Genomic DNA, 13,712 nt, shown 5'->3' with positions numbered 1-13,712 from the left:
ACAGGGGAAGTTCACCAGTTTTGTCTAGTTAGAAGATGATGGAGAAAGAGGGAGAAGAAAAGACCACGATTATGTATGCTACACATAGATCACCCAAGAGGTATTTCAACTGTGAACCGGTGATCTCAGTTGTTCATCTGTCACTGGTTCTTGTCATGGTGAACTCAGAACTCACAATACAATTTTGCCCCCAGTTGTTCACCAGTTCACCAGTTCTTGTCATGGTGAACTCAGAATACAATTTTGCAATTAAATGTGTAAATTTTTTTTTTTTTTTGAGATGGTCTTGCTCTGTCACCCAGGCTAGAGTGGAATGGCACAATCTCAGCTCACTGTAACCCCTGCCTTCCAGGTTCAAGCGATTCTCCTGCCTCAGACTCCCTAGTAGCTGGGATTACAGGCATGCGCCACCATGCCCAGCTAATTTTGTTTTAGTAGAGACAGGGTTTCGCCATGTTGGCCAGGCTGGTCTCAAATTCCTGTCCTCAAGTGATCTGCCTGACTCGACCTCCCAAAGTGCTGGGATAACAGACATGAACCACCACACCCAGCCTAAAATGTGTAAATTCTACCCCAAATTCCCAGGACATACATATAACTAAAATTAGACATCTTAGGATTTTTTTGGTGGGAACTAAACAATATGAAATGGGATAATAGTGAAGGAAAGCTGATATTGCTATGTGCTAGTAATGCACTTGTCTGCTACAATAATTAAAACAAGATGCTATTGGCAAAGGTAGCTTCATGAAATGGCATAAAACCCAATAAAACAGGCCAGGTGCAGTGGCTCACACCTGTAGTCCCAGCACTTTGGGAGGCCAAGGTGGGAGATCCCTTGGGTCTAGGCGTTCAAGATCAGCCCGGGCAACACAGCGAGACCCACCCCTACAAAAAGTGAAAATTAGCTGGGCATGGTGGTGTGTGTCTGTAGTTTCAGCTGCTTGGGAAGCATAGGCAGGAGGATCTTGATCCTAGGAGTACAAGAATGCAGTGAGCCATGACTGCATGGAGCCACTGCACTCCAGCCTGGGTGACTGTGAGGCTCTGTCTCCACAAGCAGCAGCAGCAGCAACAACAACCCTACGAAAAAACTCCCAGAAAACATTCTAGCCAATATTAATATGTGCGGCACAATAAAGAATGTTGCTTAAGTTGGTGTGGAAGGATAGCTTTGGGGTAAACTAATGCCAAAATGCACTCAGGATGAAATAAAGAGTTGCATGTAAACAATAAACTACAAGATAACTGAAAGAAAATAGAACTAAATAGTTCTATAATTTTAGTTTGGAGACAGATTTTGTGAGTATAGCAACAGTCATTGTTTATAATGACAAATTGGATATAACCGAATTATCTAATAATTGGAATTAGATAATGGATTATGGCACATAACTTCAATAAAATGTTACTGACATAGACATTTATGACATTAATTTAAAAATAAGTTACCAGCACTTTGGGAGATCAGTGCGGGAGGATCATGAGGTCAAGAGACTCAGACCATCCTGGCTAACACAGTGAAACCCCATCTCCATTAAAAATACAAAAAATAGTCGTGGTGGCACACACCTGTAGTTCCAGCTATTTGGAAGGCTGAGGCAGGAGAATCCCTTGAACCCGGGAGGCGGAGGTTTCAGTGAGCCAAGATCACACCACTACACTCCAGCCTGGGTGACAGAATGAGACTCCGTCTCAAAAAAAATTATCAAAAAGTATGTGCAATTTAGTCTTATACAAACAGCATAGATAAGAAATGTAAATGTTAGTTAACATGTAGTTATTTTGAAAAGCTAAATTTAATTACTTTTTTGTGTTCTCCTATGGTTTTTTTTAAATTTTAATAAGAAATTCCCTCAGAAAACCCAGAATTCATTCTTGTTTTAAGAGATAGGGGTCTCTCTATGATTCCCTGGCTGGTCTTGAACTCCTGGCCTAAAGTGATTCTCCTGTCTCGGCCTTTCAAAGTGCTGGGATTACAACTGTGAGCCACCAGGCTTAGCCAAAATTTCTATACATGACTTCTCTTACTAAGCAATGCTTACCACTTTTAAAAACTTAATGGATGCAGTCCTATGAATAAGACGCAAAAACTAGGAATAAGCCAAACATCCCTCAAGTGGCAAATGGATACACAAAATACAGTAGACCCAACCACAAAATGGAATATGAGTCCTCAATAGAAGGAAATGAACTATGGACACATGTTATAGCATGGATGGACTCTAAAAACGTTGCTATGTGAAATAAGCCAGAGGCAAAATACCACAAATTATATGATTACATTTACATGAAATATCCAGAAAAGACAAATCTACAGAGGCAGAAAGTAGATTAGCAGCCTTCAGCTGGAGGCTGGACCAAGGGTTAACTGTTAGGAGCAGAGAGATTTTATTGGAGTGAAGGAAATGTTCTGAAATTGGAATATGTTGATGATTACACAACTCGATACTAGAAATCGCTGAACAGTAAATATACCTAAAACAGAGTGAACATTATGAAATATAAATTATACTTCAGTAAAGTTGTTTTAAAAAACTTAATGGAGAATTTGGTGAAAGTTCAGAGATCTAAAGGTTTAGAGATTTAGTTCTGTTTTGTTTTTAATATGAAGGGAGAGGAGGAGGAAAAACTGATAGAGACTTTACAACTACAAAATTAGAGAATCTTGCTTTCAACATGATAGTGCCTGTACAGATGTTTAGAGTGGCTACACCACAGTACATTTAATGGCAGGGGAGAAAACCTATCTAGATTTAGACACAGAACAGTAATGCTCTTTCCCTAACCAACTGTGGGTTCCTGGAGGAAAGAAACCACTGCTTGGTCTCAAGTATTAACATCTCTGGCCAGGCGCAGTGGCTCATGCCTGTAATCCCAGCACTTTGGGAGGCCGAAGCGGGTGGATCACTTGACGTCAGGAGTTCAAGACCAGCCTGGCCAATATGGTAAAATCCATCTGTACTAAAAACTACAAGTATTAGCCAGGTGTAGTGGCATGCGCCTGTAATCCCAGCTCCTGGGGGAGGCTGAGGCATGAGATCGCTTGAACTTGGGAGGTGAAGGGTGCAGTGAGCTGAGATTGTACCACTGCACTCCAGTCTGGGGGCGACAGGGCAAGACACCATCTCAAAAAAAAAAAACCTCCCAGTAACCAGTTGAGTAACCTTCCAGAGTCACTTTCTCTAGCTCTCAGTTTAATCTGTTTATAAAAAAAGTGGGTTGGACTAAATGATTTTTACGGTTTTTATAGTTCTGTTCAGCTGCAGAGTTATTTTCCTTGGCATTCACCACCCTCAACAATTTGCCCTAGACTCCTTTCCAATTCTATTGCTTGTTGCTTCAGTTGCTGTATCCTTCATATCGGATAAAGTGACCTGGTTCCACCCCATTTATCTGCATTTTTTTCCTCCCCAGAGCCTTTACTCAGGCCCCAGATTTTCTTACTAGAAATGCAATTTTTCTAATTGTTTCAACCCACAAGCATTTCTCTATCTCTGTATCTCTCATTAATTTGTTCACTCTGTTGTTTCTTGCCACTTTGCCATTTATCAATTGCTACATTGTAAACCTCCTCCAAACCCAATGACTTAAAACAACAGCCATTTTATTATGCTCACAAGTTTATGAATTAGGAATTAGGTCAGGCACAGTGGGGATGGCTTTTTTCTCATCTGACATAACTGGGACCTCTGCTGGGGTGGGTCCAATGACTGGAGGTGGCTGGGATGGGGCCTTAAACCTGGAGCCTTGTTTCCAGCTGTCAGCTAGATTTTCTCCACTTGGCATCTGCTAGGGTTTGAATGTCCAGAATGGTCTCTTTGCTCACATAAATGGCACCTGGGCTGATGTGGCTGGGACAGCTGGGATGGTGACATAGCCTCTTCACGTGGCTAGGTTGGGTTTCCCCACAGCATTGTAATTTTAGGGTAGTTGGATTTCTGATATCATGGCTGGTTTCTGTCAGAGCACAGTTTCCAAAAGTCCAGTATGCGAGCAGCAAGGCCTTCTATGACCCAGTCTTCAAAAGTCACAGTGTTCTTTTCTGCTGCATTCTATTTAGTTCACAGGGCCAGCTCAGATTCACTCTGGTGTAGTGCTCATCATGGGAGAGGGCATCTTTAGAAACTGGCTGTCACAACTGTGAATGCTTCTGTTTTATTTTCATAACTAAAGTCTAAGTTATTTGAGATTAGGAAAGATTTCTTTCCTCTTTTATTGTCTTCACTCTCTCCTCCTTCTCTCTTCCCAGACCATAAAGAACAGAAACACATGTTTATAGACTATAGGCAGGATGGCTGGGTGCAGTGGCTCATGCCTGTAGTCCCAGCACCTTGGGAGGCCGAGGTGGGCAAACCACATGAGGTCAGGAGTTCAAGACCAGCCTAGCCAACAGGTGAAACTCCATCTCTACTAAAAATACAAAAATTAGCCAGGTGTGGTGGTGTGTACCTGTAGTCCCAGCTACTTGGGAGGCTAAGGCATGAGAATCACTTGAACCTGGGAGAGGAGGTGGAGGTTACAGTGAGCCAAGATTGTGTCACTGCACTCCAGCCTGGGCAACAGAATGAAACTTTGTCTTAAATAAATAAAAATAAAAAAAGAAGAAGAAAAAGAAAAACAATAATAAACAATATAGTCAGGGGACGAGATAAGCTTAGGGGTCCCAATCTAGGCTGTGCCATTTACTAACCATGTGACTTGAGACAATCACTCAACCTCTCCATATTCCAAGTTTCCTCATTTACACAACGGTGGTGGTAGTGGTGGTGATATAATAACACTTTTTCCCATGGAAATGATGGGAGGATGAAATAGTGATATTGTCAGCAAATCACTTAGGAAAACAGGCTACTATACAACAAGGATCCAATAAATACCAGCTGTTATTGTTGTTGATTTAATTTATATCATCAATTTATCATGATTTGGGGCAGCATTGCCCAGAGTAAAAAGGAAGAACCTAAGCATTGCTTTTCTGAAATGAAAAAAAAAAAACAAAAAAAACAAATTATCCCATAAACTGTGATGATGGAGGCAACTGGCTCTGCAGTGTCTGCTTTGGTGCTGCCCCAGTGGCTGGAGACTTCTGAAGCCAAGAAGACGTTTAAATTTTCTTGTTTCTTTATGTCTTATCTAAAGATTTATTTAGAAAAGAGAGTATATGTGGATATAAAGGCCTTCCTCCATGCCTCAATATGAGACAACTCTGAAAAGGCTGTTAATGACTAAAGAAGAAAAAAGCTATCCCAGCTCCAGAGCTCCCGGTAGAAATGGTTTCTTCACGTTTTATCTAAGGAGAGTATATGCTTAATTGGCTATACGTTACAATTTTAAAATCACAACCCAGGGAAAAAAATAAAAAAAGAACCAAAAACAAATAAAACAACCAAAAGGCTGTTAAATACTGAAATGACTATGAAAAACCAAGTGTAAATAAACAAAACCTATAAGGTAAAAGAAAATAATTGATGTGAAACAAAGAAAATGTCAATGTAGAGAAAAGAAGTGTAAGTGAATGGAAGGAGGAATGAACACTTGCAGAGGATATGCAAAAACCAGAGTGGAGAATGGAGCACAAATTAAAAGGAGAAGATTAGAAGAAGGATCTGAAGGCATGTTTTGATTACGTCCAATTGACAATAACAAAATTGCTAACTGCATTTTAAACACTAGGCCATCTTGTTGAAAGGATTGGTCCTTATTTTGGAAAAAAGCAACTAATGTGAACTCTTCTGGGAAAACAATATAAAACAAGCCAGTTATACTATTTTAACTTTACAGAGAAGTGCCTTTAATGAGTTTACAATACACATAATCTACAGAAATAGTTTCAAATTGCAGGAGGGCCAATTTTCCTCCTACTTAGAGCTCGTTTTGTTTTTTTTCTCTCAACAAGATTGGCTTTCTTCTGGAAGGCTGCAATAATCAAAAGACATTCAGGAAGATAGAACTCCCTGGCAATGAATTTTTTTTTTCCCCCTACAGACAGGGTCTTGTGCTGCCTAGGCTAGAGTGCAGTAGTGCAATCATAGCTCACTGCAGCCTCAACCTCCTGGGCTCAAGCAATCCTCCTGCCTTGTTCTCCCAAGAAGCTGGGACTACAGGTGCATGCCATCACACCCAGCTCATTTTTTTTTCTTTTTTTGAAAAGGCTGGACTGCAGTGGCACGATCTTGGCTCACTGCAACCTCTGTCTCACGGGTTAAAGTGATTCTCCTGCCTCAGCCTTTCCAGTTGTTGGGATTATAGGCATGTGCCAGCATGCCCAGCTATTTTTTTTTTTTTTTTGGTACTTTTTAGAGATAGGGTTTAATTATGTTGGCCAGGCTGGTCTAGAACTCCTGACTGTAAATGATCCACACAATTCAGCCTCCCAAAGTGCTGGGATTATAGGTGTAAGCCACTGTGCCCAGGCCCATCTAATATTTTAAAAATATTTTTTCATAGAGACAGAGTCTCAATATGTTAGCCAGGATGGTCTTGTACTCCTGGCCTCAAGTGATACTCCTGCCTTAGTTCCCAAAGTGCTAGGATTACAGGCATGAGCCACCACTCTTGGATAAATTTTTAAAGTAAAGTCATGCATCATGTAATGACAGGGACACATTCTGAAAAATGTGTCATTAAGTGATTCTGTCTTTAAGTGATTGTGTGAACATCAGAGTGTACTTACAAACTCAGATGGCCTAGCCTCCTACACACGTGGGCTGTGTGGTATAGGCTATTGCTCCTAGGTAACAAATCTGCACAGCATGTTACTGTACTAGATAATGTAGGAAATTGTAACACAATGTTAGGTATTTGTGTATCTGAATATATCTAAACATAGAAAAGGTACAGTCAAAATACAGTATTATAATCTTATGGGACCACTATGTTATATGTGGTCTGTTATCGACTGGAAAGTCACTATGGGGTACACAACTGTACAGGAAAACTCATGACTTTAGGACCCCTGAGTGAAGAAATGCTGGGAAAGGACACTGCAGGAAAATCAAGAAGGAGTCTGCAGAATTAATTTGGGGAATTTCAGCATTGAAGGGAAGGCCAACATTCCAGTGTAAGACTCTAAGAAAGAGTTGAGTGCAGATGGTTTTGGGGGATGCTTTTGGAGATACACCTCTATGAAAAGGGAGGTGGGACTGGACATTACAACTGCAAACAAGGCCTCCACCATTTCTACCAGGAGCTCTGGAGCTGGGATGACTTTTTCTTCTTCAGTATTTAATAGCCTTTTCAAAATTGTCTCATACTGAGGCAAGGAGTCAGGCCTTTGTATTCACATCAGCCCTCTGGGGGAGGGTAACTGGGTAAGGTAGTTCTCCGTAGGTAAAGGCAGTGTCCTGTGAGGAACACCGCTGTGAGCCAGCAGCATTAGCCTCCCTTCCCAGCATCCAGGGTCTTCTGTTGCCCAGGCATCCACAGAGTCTCTTTTTTATTGAGATGTTACACAGAGTAAAGTGCACAAATATTAAATTCATGGCTCTATGAATTTTTATGTATGAATACACTTATATAACTCCCATTCAAATTAAGGTGGAAACCCAACTTTCAGTACCCCAGCAGGCTGTCTCATGTCCCCTCGATAACCATTCCCACAAAAGCAATCACATCTATGACCATATACTGGTTTTGCCAGTGGAAATACCTAATGTATACTCTCTTGGGTCTTACCATCCTGACTTAATGTGCCTAACATGATTCATGTGAGCTGCTATGCAGCGCAATAATTTATTGTTACTGCTGTGTAGTTATATTGAGTGAATATACCACAATGTGCCCATTCTCCTCTTAATGAGTATTTGAATTATATCCAGTTTTGACTATTATGAATAATACATCTATGAAGCGTCACGTACATGTCTCTTGATGGAACGTTACCTCAATTTTGTTATGTATCAAAGAGGAATTTCAAGATACAGAAATGTTTAGCCTTAGTAGATACTGTTGAACAATTTTTCAAGGTAGTTATACCAGTTTACAATCCCACCACAATCTTTCAAGTCAAAAAAGGTGCATTTAAATCATTTCTGCATGAGGGACTAAAAATATGTTCACTCCTGTCTGTACTAAAAATATAAAAATTAGCTGGGCGTGGTGGTGTGCACCTGTAATCCCAGCTACTTGGGAGGCTAAGGCAGGAGAATCGCTTGAATCCGGGAGGTGGTGGTTGCAGTGAGCCAAGATTGCGCCACTGCATTCCATCCTGGGCAATAGAGCGAGACTCTACCTGAAAATAAAGAAATAAATAAAAAAAAATATGTTCTCTCTGAATCAAGGAAAATATTAGTTAAGGTAAGGATAACTAGACTATAAGAACTTTTTAAAAAGTAAGATAAAGACTTGAATCAGTTGTTCTCGATGGGTACTGTAGAAACTTTTCTGCAGCAATTTTGCAGGGTGTAAAGAATGTTTAAGGTGTTTCTCAAATGTGGTCATAGGTCAGATTCCCTAGAAGCAGATCCTGAGAGATTTTTTTTTTTTTTTTGGACAGTCTTGCTCTGTCACTCAGGCTGGAGTGCAGTTGCAGCATCTGTCTCCCAGGTTCAAGTGATTCTCCTGCCTCAGCCTCCTGAGTAGCCAGGACTATAGGCCTGTGCCACCATGCCTGGCTAATTTTTGTATTTTTTTTAGTAGAGACGGGGGTTTCACCATGTTGGTCAGGTTGGTCTCAAACTCCTGACCTCATGATCTGCCCACCTCGGCCTCCCAAAGTGCTGGGATTACAGGCATGAGCCACCATGCCCAGCTTATTTATTTTTTGAGATGGAGTTTAGCTCTTGTTGCCAAGGCTTGAGTACAATGGTGCAATCTTGGCTCACTGCAACCCCTGCCTCCCAGGTTCAAGCGATTCTCCTGCCTTAGCCTCCTGAGTACCTGGGATTATAGGTGCCCACCACCATGCTCGGCTAATTTTTATATTTTTAGTAGATACAGAGTTTCACGATGTTGGCCAGGCTGATCCCAAACTCCTGACCTCAGGTGATCTGCCTGCCTCGGCCTCTCTAAGTGCTGGGATTACAGGTATGAGCCACCACACCTGGCCTATTTTTGTATTTTTAGTACAGATGGGGTTTCTCCATGTTGGCCAGGCTGGTCTTGAACTCCTGACCTCTGGTGATCTGACCATCTCTGCCTCTGACAGTGCTGAAATTATAGGCGTGAGCAACCATACCGGCCAGATCCTGAGAGATTTGGATGCATGTGATTTATGAGGAAGGGTTCTCTGGAGAAACTTATTAAGGAGGAAGTGAAAGGGAATGGGAAAAAGGGAAGACCGCCAAAGAAAAATGCGGGCTCAGGGAAAATCTAGCCTTGGGCTGACCCCATTAAAAAAACAAAACAAAACTCTGGAGCATAAGTCATGCCGCAGAGTCACCTTCCCTTTTGAGGTGGTCTTCTGAACCCTGTATCACTCCTCATGATTGCATGCCTCTGCAGGGGGATAGTGGTGGTGGTGGTGTTAATTATCTCCCGGAGGTTTTGCCTATCAATCTAGAGCAGCTGTTCTCAGCCCTGGGAAATTTTGTCCCCTCACAAAGTCTGAAGACATTCTGTGGTTGTCACACCAGGAAGACGGTACTTGTATTGAGAGATTAGAGGACAAGGATGCTGCTAAACATGCTACAATGCACAGGACAGCCTTCTGCAACAAATAATGATCCTGCCCAAAATGCTGGGGTGAAGAAACCCTGGGCTAGGGTGCTGAGAAATGCCGAGTGTATGATAAAATTACATTGTTTGCTAAGAAGAACGATGGCAAGGAAAACTGAGCCCCCCCTGCCCCGCCCAAATGGAAAATTACTTGGGGCATTCTAAAGTAGCAAAATGGTGTATGTATATCATACACCAGTTAAAACAATTCTTTAAGCACTGGATATGTGACCCTGCCCCCGTGGCTCCCTCGTGGAGAATACTTTCTGGTTTGTTCTTGAGTAGTGGTAAGCAGGCACCAGCTGCCTACCTAATTTATCTTGGTTCTATGAGAAAACACAGAACATCTGTTTGTTAATAATAATCACCTGTTCAGAGAGCATAACTACGTGGGTCAGCGTCTGCTCGGAAGGCTGTCAGCCTCCTGAGGCTCTTAGCTCTGAAGGCTGTTGGCCCTCAGATAGTCCCACTTTGCTATTCTATCTAGGAGTCTGCTTCTTAATGCCTTAAGCACTGCCTGGGTGGGGGTCTCTATGGCTGAGCTTGTCTCGGTACTAGGGGAATTCTTTGGAGGGATCAGTGTTAAGCCATTACATTCACTGCTAGTGACAGATGAGCTTCCTGGTTCCCTAAAGGGAATCTGGGCTGGGCATCAGAATAGTACCTTTTGCAGACGTCATTTAAAAATATGATGTTAAACAATGAAGGAGGCTTAAAATGCTGTTCAGTTAACATTCTTTTGTGATCCTGCATTTCATTTAACGGGATGAGACTAGCATCTTGAAATATATTATCACAAAACCCTTAGGTACATTGCTCAGAAATCTTGTCAAAAAACATTCTTATGGCAGCTGTAGCCATTCTAGATTTTCTTCAGAGCTTTATTGAACTTGTGTAAAATTGGAATTGGGCTGAATCCTCCCTGAAATACTCATTATATGCTACATTACTGCTAACAATGTGCTCCTTAGCAATTTAATTCTAACAACTGTAATGCAAATGGGCTAAAGGATTGGAACAAAAAACAAAAATAGCTGCACTTAAATCCAGAGGGGTTTGAATACCATTGGAGATCACCAGTGTCAGACTCATGATCTGCTGGGACCATCCCTCAAACCTCTTTACAGTCCTGTATTTATCTGTCAGTTACCCATGAATTTTCTTTATCCTCCTAGAAGAAGTTTATAGCTTGGAATTGCAAAACTCAGTATCAATGGCAAGAAATATTTGCAAATTATGCCTCCAACAAAGGACTAATTTCCAGAATCTACAAGGAACTCAAACTCAACAAGAAAAAAAAAAAAACCCAGTAAAAAGTGGGCAAAGGACATGAAAGGACATTTCTCCAAAGAAGACATATAGGTAGCCAACACACATGAAAAAATGCTCAGCATCACTAATCAGAGGAAGGTAAATTAAAATAACAATGAGACATTATCTAACACCAGTCAGAATTGTCGTTAAAACATCAAACAACAACAGATGTTGGCACGGATGTGGAGAGAAGGGAATGCTTATGCACTGTTGGTGGGGATGTAAATCAGTACAACCTCTACAAAAAACAGTATGGAGATTTCTCAAGGAACTAAAAATAGAAATATAATTTGAACTTGCAATCCCATTCCTGGGTATCTACCCAAAGGAAAAGAACTCATTATACACACACACACACACACACACACACACACATACATATATATAAATATTAAATATTTGGCTGGGTACAGTGGTTCATGACTCTAATCCTAGCATTTTGGGAGGCTGAGGTGGGTGGTTTGCCCGAGCTCAGGAGTTCGAGACCAACCTGGGCAACATGGTGAAACCCTGTCTCTACTAAAATACAGAACCAGATATGGTGGTGTGCATCTGTAGTCCCAGCTACTCCAGAGACTGAGGCGGAGGAATCGCTTGAACCCAGGAGGGGGGTTGGTTGCAGTGACCCAAGATTGCACCACTGCACTCCAGCTTGGGGCCTGGGCAACAGCAAGACTCTGTCTCAAAACAAATAAAAAAAAGCACTTGTATTCATGTGTATATTGTAGCACTATTCATGACAGCAGTCATGGAATCAACCTAAGTGTCCATCAGTGGTTGACTGGATAAAGAAAATGTGGTGACTAGGTTCAGTGGCTCATGCCTGTAATCCTAGCATTTCGGGAGGCCGAGATGTGGAATGGATCACTTGAGGTCAGGAGTTCAGGACAAGCTTGGCCAACATGATGAAATGTGTCTCTACTAAAAATACAAAAAATTAGCTGGGTGTAATGGCACATGCTCGTAATCACAGCCACTCAGGAGCCTGAGGCAGGAGAATTGCTTGAACCCAAGAGACAAATGTTGCAGTGAGCTGAGATTGTGCCACTGCACTCCAGCCTGGGCGACAGAGCAAAACTCGGTCTCAAAATAAAATAAAATAAAAATAAATAAATAAATGTGGTATATATACACCATATACTATGAGGCCATAAAAAAGAATGAAATCAAGTCCTTTGCAGCAATGTGGATGGAGCTGAAGGCCATTATCTTAAGTGAAATAACTCAGAAATAGAAAAATCAAATACTGCAAGTTCTCATTTATAAGTAGGAGCCTAAACAATGGATACACATGAACATGAAGATGAAAATAGTAGACAATGGGGACTCCAAAAGCGGGGAGAGGGTGAGGAGTAAGGGCTGAAAAATTACCTACAGGATACTGTGTTCACTATTTGGGTGATGGCTAACTAGAAGCACAACCCCGCCATTATGCAATATATCAATGTAACAGACCTGCACATGAACCCCCTGAATCTAAAATAAAATAAATTAAAAACTCATGATATCTAGTCCCATTGTATTATAACAGTCATACCAAAGGATTTTTTTCAAACTTCAAAATGTGTTATTTAGTTTGTATTCTAACTTTTGTATTTTTATTCTAGTTTCATGATCTATGTTTATGATTCTAGTATTAGTTTTATGTTTTTCCTTTCTCAAAATGAATCATCACCATATTCAATTCTGTTTTGAAGAGTTACAACACTAGGCCAGGAGTGGTGGCTCACTCCTATAATTCTAGTGCTTTGGGGGGCTGAAGTGGGAAGATTGCTTGAGGTCAGAAGTTTGAGACTATCCTTGGCAACATAGCAAGACTCCATCTCCACCAAAAAAATAAAAAGTTAGCTGGGTGTGGTGGAACATACCTGTAGTCCTAGCTATTTGGGAGGCTGATGTAGGACGATCACTTGAGCCCAGGAGGTTGAGGCTGGTAGTGAGCTATGATCCTTCCACTGCACTCTAGCCTGGGAAACAGCATAAGACCTTGTCTCTGAGAAAAAAAAAAAAAAAAATAGAGTACAAAGAGTACAATTATGGATAAACTTATTCTTGACAAAAATGCATTCAAATGGAAATAGTGTAATGCCACACACACACACACACACACACACATATATATGTGTGGCATTACACTATTTTTTTTTTTTGAGATGGAGTCTTGCTCTGTCACCCAGCCTGGAGTGCAATGGTGTGATCTTGGCTCACTGCAACCTCCATCTCCTGGGTTCAAAGGATTTTCCTGCCTCAGCTTCCTGAGTAGCTGGGATTACAGGTCATGCCACCATGCCTGGCTAATGTTTTTGTATTTGTAGTAGAAATGGGGTTTTCCCATGTTGGCCACAGTGGTCTCGAACTCCAGATCTCAAGTGATCCACCTACCTCGACCTCCCAAAGTGTTGGGATTACAGGTGTGAGCCACCGTGCTTGGCCCATAATGCTATATTAAGTCAAGAAAGCAAAATACAGATTATGATATTATTTTGTCTAAAATTCTTCCCATACTTTTATAAACAGGAGTGTGAAAAGATGTATGCCAAAATAATAACAGCAGTTAAGATATAGTTTGCAAGTAATGTGTAAGATTCCACCACCTCCCCAAAATGGCTCCGAGAAAGAACTAGAGCTATAAACAACTTATTCAGGAAGCTATTTTTCAACACAGGTTAAAACTCCATTCTTTGAGATAACATTGTTTTAATCACCTGTATGCATGCCACCTTCTGGAAGCAAGGAGTATT

Source organism: Callithrix jacchus, chromosome 15 (assembly GCF_049354715.1).
Source record: "Callithrix jacchus isolate 240 chromosome 15, calJac240_pri, whole genome shotgun sequence".
NCBI lineage: Eukaryota > Metazoa > Chordata > Mammalia > Primates > Cebidae > Callithrix > Callithrix jacchus.
Note: the sequence above shows the minus strand (reverse complement) of the source record.